Raw genomic sequence first — 8,898 nt, forward strand, 5'->3', positions numbered from 1 at the left:
AAGCTGCAAGAGTGCCAAAGGAGATGATGGGCTGTACGGCTGACCTTGTTGAACTGCAGTGGGTATTTTTGATGCTGGGAGAGGGTCAACGAAAGTACCAAGCCAACAGGGACCCAGGAAGCCCTGTAAGCAAGAGTTGTGACTGGTGCGATTTAATATTTGCACCCTGCTTTCCCAAGTGTTTTGAATTTGTTGTTAGCTGCCCTGAGCCCGGTTTCCTGAACTGGGAAGGGCAGGGTATAAATAAAAATGTATTATTATTATTATTATTATTATTATTATTATTATTATTATTATGCCATCTCCAATACATTCCTGGTGTTTGGAAAGCCTTACTTGGCGCGTAGCCAAATCGGTGGTCATCACTAATTTCAATCTGTGTTGATGAAGGTTAATACAGGTGAAACTCGAAAAATTAGAATATCGTGGACAAGTTCATTTATTTCAGTAATTCAACTTAGAAGGTGAAACTAATATATGAGATAGACTCATGACATGCAAAGCGAGTTATGTCAAGCCTTTATTTGTTATAATTGTGATATTATGGCGTACAGCTGATGAAACCCCCAAATTAACAATCTCAGAAAATTAGAATATTGTGAAAAGGTGCAGTAGCTGTTCAATCCATAACACCTGCAAAGGGTTCCTGAGCCTTGAAATGGTCTCTCAGTCTGGTTCCGTAGGAAGCACAATCATGGGGAAGGCTGCTGACCTGACAGTTGTGCAGAAAGCCATCGCTGAGAACCTCCATAAGGAGGGAAAGCCTCAAAAGGTAATTGCAGAATCATAGAATCATAGAGTTGGAAGAGCCCACAAGGGCCATCGAGTCCAACCCCCTGCCAAGCAGGAAACACCATCAGAGCAGTCCTGACATATGGTTGTCAAGCCTCTGCTTAAAGACCTCCAAAGAAGGAGACTCCACCACACTCCTTTGCAGCAAAGTCCACTGTCGAACAGCTCTTACTGTCAGGAAGTTCTTCCTAATGTTTAGGTGGAATCTTCTTTCTTGTAGTTTGGATCCATTGCTCCGTGTCCGCTTCTCTGGAGCAGCAGAAAACAACCTTTCTCCCTCCTCTATGTGACATCCTTTTATATATTTGAACATGGCTATCATATCACCCCTTAACCTCCTCTTCTCCAGGCTAAACATGCCCAGCTCCCTTAGCCGTTCCTCATAAGGCATCGTTTCCAGGCCTTTGACCATTTTGGTTGCCCTCCTCTGGACACGTTCCAGTTTGTCAGTGTCCTTCTTGAACTGTGGTGCCCAGAACTGGACACAGCACTCCAGGTGAGGTCTGACCAGAGCAGAATACAGTGGCACTATTACTTCCCTTGATCTAGATGCTATACTCCTATTGATGCAGCCCAGAATTGCATTGGCTCTTTTAGCTGCCGCGTCACACTGTTGGCTCATGTCAAGTTTGTGGTCAACCAAGACTCCTAGATCCTTTTCACATGTACTGCTCTCAAGCCAGGTGTCACCCATCTTGTATTTGTGCCTCTCAAAGGCACAAAGTTCCCAAAGTGCTGTTCCCAAAGTGCTGTATCGAAGCACATTAATGGAAAGTTATGCGGAAGGGGAAAGCGTGGAAGAAAAAGGTGCACAAGCAGCCTGGAGAGGATTGTCAGGAAAAGACCATTCGAACGTGTCGGGGACTTTCACAAGGAGTGGACTGAGGCTGGAGTTAGTGCATCAAAAGCCACCACTACAGGCCCATCTAATCCAACATGCTGTCCTCATAGCGGCCGGCCGGAAGTTTGTGGGAGGTCCACAAGCAGAACCAGAGCTGAGAAACCTTCTCCCCACCTGCAGTTCCCAGTAAAATGGGTATTGAGAGGCGTGCTGAGACCACAGCCATGCGGATGTAGCCTGATGAAACGCTCATCACCAAGCATCGTATTATTCACCAGCAAATCCCCAATGCAACAGCGTTAAGTCTACACCCCATCCATCCATCCAACCCCAGGCTTTGCCTGCTGAGAAACGATCACATGACGTCAACTTGTGGGTACTCTTTTGGGCCCAGAGATATTTTTGCTGATGGGCCGTTCCAGCTGCAGCATCATTACTCATTCTCCCCGCAGGCTTCCCCTTCTTCGCCAGGGGCCATTGTCTTGTGTTTGTGACATCACAGCTGGTTGCCGTGGGAACCCCTGATGATGTCACAGAGGGAGAATTAGCACCTATTAATGTGAACGAGCCCAGGGAAGGCATGAATAATGGGAGAGAGACCCAGCTTGGACACAAATTGCTAGGGAACGTTGTTGGACAGGAAAGCGGCTTGAAAGGTAAATGGGGATTTTTATATTGAAATATTATGTTTTCATTACGCTTGGACGGTGAACAAAAGCTCATATTTGAGTAATAAAATTATAAATGCCAGAGTGAGAACAGCTGTAGGATCGTGAAGGGTTTTTTTTTTCCATGCAGGGCAAGCCAGAAGTTATGATTATCATTTCTTTTAATGTGTATGACAGAGAGAGAAAGAGAGAGAGAGACTTTCAGCAGAGCAGGGAGCCTCTGTTGCTCAGCACTGCGAAGGCTTCTCAAAAGGCCAGGCTGAGAGATTAAGAACTGCCACAACTGATCAGGGCTATCAACCTGGAAGCTCAACAGGTTGCTAGGGAAAGGTCCGTAGCTCAGGCGCAGAACGTCTGCCTCGAATGAAGAACGTTCCAGGTTCAATCCCAGCAATCTCCAGGTAGGGTTGGGAATGTCTCCCTTCTGAAATTTGGGGGAAGTTGCTGACAGCCAGTGTCTTGGCTCCCACCCAAACCACAAGAATAAGGAGGAGATATTTATTGAGCCAGAGAAGATTTACAGGCTCAGCAACAGGTGAGGAGTCGCAGCAGCCACTACGCTCAGGGTAGGTGGCAGGAAAGATGAGGCTAGAAATGGCTGTCTCCATTTAAGGCAGCGGTTCTCAACCTGTGGGTCCCCAGATGTTGTTGGACTACAACTCCCATCATCCCTGAGCTCTGCCCTTGCTAGCTAGGGCTGATGGGAGTTGTAGTTCAACAACATCTGGGGGACCCACAGGTTGAGAAAGGCTGATTTAAGGAGCCTGAGATCAGGGCAAAGACTGGTTCAGAACGGCACGGAAGCGACAGAGATGTCCCAACGAGTTGGGATGCCTACCTTCCAAGCTTGTAAAGATGTGGCAAAGCCAGCTCACTCCAGAGACTCTTGTGCCTTGTGAGATTTTAGAGCATGCAGGTGCTTGCTGTGTGCAACAGCTATGCCTCTTGCCTTTTGTACAGTAGCTACGCAACTGTCAGAATCATAGAATAGTAGAGTTGGAAAGTTCACCTAGTTCCATAGCTGTCAAGTGTCCCTTATTTGGCGGGACAGTCCCTTATCCCAGTGCCATGCCCCGCTGCTGTCCCTTATTGATGAGGCTTCATTTGGCTGCTGGCTAGGCTTTCTGCCTTTGGCTCAGAGGGGCTCAGAAGTTGAACATACCTGTGCCTGGAAAATCCCTTATTTTGGCTGCTGATCCCTTATTTTCGAGGCTGCTGGTCCCTTACTTTCAAATCTGTAAGTTGACAGCTATGTCTAGTTCCACCCCTTGCAATGTAAGAATCACAGCTCAACAATCCCTGGCAGATGAACATCCAACTTCTGCTTCAAAACCTCCATCATCATCATCATTTTTAATTTGTATACCGTCTTTCTATCTTACAATACTCAAGGTGGTTCACAAGCTGAAGAAACAAAAAATGTACATCTTATAAAAATCTACAGTCCTACCTCGTGTTCAGGCTGCATTTTTTTGGGTTGCGGACTGCCGAAACCCAGAAGTACCGGAACGTGTTACTTCCGGGTTTCGGCGGTCGCACATGCGCAGAAGCGCTAAATCACGCTTTGCGCATGCACAGAAGCACCGAATTGCAACCTGCGCGTGTGCAGATGCGCCGCTGCAGATTGCGAACGTGCATTCCGCACAGATCACGTTTGCAACCCACTGTACTGCAATACAAAAATGTGATAATAAAACAAAACTTTAAAATAAGCAACCTACATCAAAAATTAACATTCAACAATCATTAGAATAGTATAAAATAATAATATCAACATATAAAAGTTAAACAGAAGTCCACTCAGCAGTTCCAATGAATAATTTCTAAACTATAATCAGCAAAACAACAGCAAGCCACAGTACATAAAATAATACAATACAAATTGAGAAGCAGAGACTAGAGGATGGAGCAAGGCAGGTGGAAGAAGGCCTTGCCTGACGATGTCTCTCCCCTCACAGTTCTTCACAAGACCAGCTCCCTTATGAGGACTCCTAGGGCCGGAGGGTGGCCTTCTCTGATGAAGTCTCTCCCCTCCATGACCTTCTAAGAAAGTCCATTCCACTCTTGACCAACTTCCCATTAGAATGTTCTTCCTGATGTTTAATGGGAATCTCCTTTCTTGCAATTAGAATCCATTGGTTTAGGTCCAACCATCTGGAGCGAGTGGAAGACACACATCTGCAATCTTAGTGAGACCAGGATCTTCACAACTAGATGCTCTTAAGCAAAAATGGGTTGAGAAGACGAAACCAGCTGCTGGATCAAACCAAAGCCTGTGGTGTTGAGCATCTTGTTCTCATTATTGGCCAACCAGATGCCCCAATGGGAAACGCACATGCAGGACATGAGCACAACAGCTTAGGGTCCTCGTATTTATGGGATCGCCTCTCCTGGTCTGCCCCACAGCGGACATTAAGGTCCATGAATAACCATAGTTTAGAGGTCCTGGGCCCTAAGAAAGTCAGACTATCCTCCACCAGGGCCAGGGCCTTTTCAGTGATGGCTCCAACCTGGTGGAATGCTCTGTCCCACGAGACCAGGGCCCTGCAGGATTTAACCTCCTCTGTCGGGCCCGTAAGACAGAGCTATTCCCCCTGGCCTTTAATTTGAATTCAGCCTGATCTTTAATTTCTCTTCTCTTCTCTTCCCTCCCCCTCCCCTTCACCCGCTCTGAGACTCCACAGCTAATTCTCCCCTGGCCTCCTCGCTGGCCCAGGTAGGACCAATTCAGCCAGCTAGCCCTGGGGATTATCTAATTGATTTTTGAATTTTATTGTTATTCATGTTTTTATACCGTATTTTATGCTGCTTTTATAATTAAGTGTTTTAAATTTGTTGTTAGCCACCCTGAGCCCGGTTTTTGAACTGGGAAGGGCAGGGTATGAATTAAAACATTTATTATTTATTTATTTATTTATTTATTTACAGCGCTCTCCCCACTTGTGATTTCCAGCAACTGGTATTCCGAAGCATAGTGTCTCCAACACTGAAGGTAAAGGTAAAGGTAAAGGTAAAGGGACCCCTGACCATTAGGTCCAGTCGCAAACGACTCTGGGGTTGTGGTGTTCATCTTGCTTTATTGGCCGAGGGAGCCGGCGTACAGCTTCCGGGTCATGTGGCCAGCATGACTAAGCCGTTTCTGGTGAACCAGAGCAGCGCACGGAAATGCCGTTTACCTTCCTGCCGGAGCGGTACCTATTTATCTACTTGCACTTTGACGTGTTTTCAAACTGCTAGGTTGGCAGGAGCAGGAACTGAGGAATGGGAGCTCACCCCTTCGCAGGGATTCGAACCGCCAACCTTCTGATCGGCAAGCCCTAGGCTCTGTGGTTTAACCCACAGCGCCACTGGCGTCCCAGCAGTGGAGGTAGAACATAGCTATTGTAGGGCTATTGACTGCTATGGCCCATTACAACTACTCAATGAAACTTCAAGTGAAATCTCAGCTCCATGAGAATTCGCTTATTGAATCAGACCGAAATTTCACCTGGTTCAGAATCAAGCTTCTCCTTCAGGAAACAAATGAGCCACCATGAAGAATTTCTTTCTCTGTTTTTGGCACTACTTCCATGGAATACATTCAAGGCTGAATTCCTGAGAGTCCTTGGCCTCTCTGACATTTTTTCCACCTTCGAAGGCACGGGAATGCCATTGTGATGATGTCGCACCAAGTCCACTTGGAGAGGTGAGCTCACTGAGGTGACTCAACGGCTACGAATTTTGCAACGGGAACTTTGCGAGAAAAGGGCTCTTGGAGGTCAGGAGCCAGCAGCAGTTTAAGGTGGGTTGGAAGCCACCCTGATTCTTGGCTCATGCGCAAAGCCGGTGGCCATCTGGGGCAGTGGAAAGTGGCCTGCAGCGCATAGGCAGAGGTGATGAGAAGAGCAAGAGTCTTGAAGGTGGGAGCAACAAATTCTTAAGGAGGTCTAAACAATGGGGTGGCTGTTCTCTGAGTCCACCAGCAACATGCTTTGCATCCAGTGCTGGATTTACATATAAGCTCATGGGTGGTGCTGTGGGTTAAACCACAGAGCCTAGGACTTGCCGATCAGAAGATCGGCGGTTCGAATCCCCGCGACAGGGTGAGCTCCCGTTGCTCAGTCCCTGCTCCTGCCCACCTAGCAGTTCGAAAGCACGTCAAAGTGCAAGTAGATAAATAGGTACCGATCCAGCGGGAAGGTAAACGGCGTTTCCGTGTGCTGCTCTGGTTCGCCAGAAGCGGCTTAGTCATGCTGGCCACATGACCCGGAAGCTGTTCGCCAGCTCCCTCGGCCAATAAAGTGAGATGAGCACCGCAACCCCAGAGTCGTCTGCGGCTGGACCTAATGGTCAGGGGTCCCTTTACCTTTACCTGAGAGCCAGTGTGGTGTAGTGGTTAAGAGCGGTAGTCTCGTAATCTGGGGAACCGGGTTCGCGTCTCCGCTCCTCCACATGCAGCTGCTGGGTGACCTTGGGCCAGTCACACTTCTCTGAAGTCTCTCAGCCCCACTCACCTCACAGAGTGTTTGTTGTGGGGGAGGAAGGGAAAGGAGAATGTTAGCCGCTTTGAGACTCCTTAAAGGGATTGAAGGCGGGATATCAAATCCAAACTCCTTCTTCTTCTTACCTTTAAACAAGCTATAGCTTCGGGCCCCACTTTCTTTGGAGCCCCCGCCCCCCCCCAAAAAAACCTGGGTGTACATTTCCAAAATATAATATAAAAAACAAATAAAATAAAACCTACATACAGCAACAGTGTTTTTTGTTGTGTAGGCTCCTATGGTGTAAGTCATGGGCCCCGCCTGCCAACCTGCTCCCTAAAATATCACTGGTTTGCTCATTTCTATATATAGGGTGCCTATATTCTGCATGTGCAAATGGCTTCAGATACCTGTTAGGTCCATAAATTTCCATATAGCATATATTCAACACAAAAAACAGTGACAATTTGTTGTTGACAAAGGACAGCTGGCCATATAAAGGGCCCCAGTACCTTCAGTAGCTTAGGGCAGGCATAGTCAAACTCGGCTCTCTAGATGTTTTGGTACCACAATTCCCATCACCCCTGACCACTGCTCCTATTAGCTAGGGATGATGGGAGTTGTAGTCCCTAAACATCTGGAGGGCCGAGTTTGGCTATGCCTGGCTTGGGGCCTCATCAAACCTAAATCTGGCCTTGTTTGCATCCTGCCCACAGAACCAAAAAAATGTAAATGATATGGGAGAGTGAGAGAGCACCACATTGAATCTTTGATTTGCTTTGGAGCCGAGGTTTTAGACCTCTGAAGATGGTGGACGATTGGAGGTTTTTAAGCAGAGGTTGGGTCTCCACCTGAAAGGATTTATTCAGTTGCGATTCCTGCATTGCAGTGGTTTGGACTAGACCAGGCACCCTCAAACTCGGCCCTCCAGCTGTTTTGGAACTACAACTCCCATCATCCCTAGCTAACAGGGCCAGTGGTCAGGGATGATGGGAATTGTAGTCCCAAAACACCTGGAGGGACAAGTTTGGGGGTGCCTGGACTAGACGTCACTCGGGAACCCTTCCAACTCTTCATTTCTGTGATTCAAGGCTGTGTTTAATTTTTTCTAATCAGTTCAGTGGTTTTGAATTGATTCAATTGATTCTGGAGATAAAATGCTTGGCTGGTAGGTAGGTAGGTAGGTAGGTAGCAATGGGCATGAAGTTCATCCAGACAACAACCAGACAGGGTGGCTCCTCTCAGTGGCCTATGCAAGTCCCTCTTCTTCCCTCCAGTCTGGTTCCTAGAAAGTTTTTCTGGCTCTTTGACACTGGGACTCTTGAGTCAACTAGACTCAGGAATGAACTTCAAGGGCTCGTTAAACCCAACCACAGACCAAGGTGAGCTTGATCCAGACCCTGTCCTTTGTCCAGGCTTGGATTTTGTTCAGTGCTAGCAGGTTCATAATTCCCTAGGCAGAAGTCTTCTTTTTTTTCCATATAATATTTTATTAAGATTTTCACACAAAAAATAGAAAAAACAACAAAGAAAGAAAAAATACAAAAAATAAAAAGCAATTAAAAACAATTCAATCTTTCAAAACATATCTTACATTTGCTTGTTTCTCGGACCTCCCCACATCTCCCCTCTTTGTATTCCAATTCAGTTTGTTTGTTCAGCAAATCCTTTCCCTCTTTACCTTTGTCTTAATCTTGATCTTAATATATTTTAAATTTAACTTTCCATCTGTTAACATCCCATTTTTACATATTCTTTCATAACATTATTGCTAAAAACCCCTTAACCTCGACCCAACATCATTCTATCATTCATTAATTTTACAATGTTTCTGTAGATAATCTTTAAATTTCTTCCAATCTTCTTCCACCAGCTCTTCTCCCTGGTCTCGGATTCTGCCGGTCATTTCTGCTAATTCCATATAGTCCATCCCTAGGCAGAAGTCTGAAAGGTGTTCCAGGACATATTCTGAGAGAGGAGATCCTAGCTTCTTTTGGGGGCGGAAAGAAAAAGGAGATGGGGTAGCAACGTGCCCTTTAGAGCATGGGTAGGCAAACTAAGGCCCGGGGACCGGATCTGGCCCAATCGCCTTCTAAATCCAGTCCGTGGACGGTCTGGGAATCAGCATGTTTTTACA

The 8,898-nt window shown here is 46.6% G+C and overlaps 1 long non-coding RNA gene across 1 annotated transcript; it reads left to right on the top strand.

The window, feature by feature from the left end:
* Positions 1-1,614: 1,614 nt before the first annotated feature.
* LOC310661152 lies at positions 1,615-5,899 on the top strand. The gene is made up of 3 exons (XR_014503785.1): positions 1,615-2,289; positions 5,230-5,305; positions 5,680-5,899. It is a non-coding gene; the product is annotated as an uncharacterized lncRNA (long non-coding RNA).
* Positions 5,900-8,898: the final 2,999 nt, after the last annotated feature.

The sequence above is a fragment of the Podarcis tiliguerta genome, assembly GCF_965153285.1.
Source record: "Podarcis tiliguerta genome assembly, chromosome: 12".
Taxonomy (NCBI): Eukaryota; Metazoa; Chordata; class Lepidosauria; order Squamata; family Lacertidae; genus Podarcis; species Podarcis tiliguerta.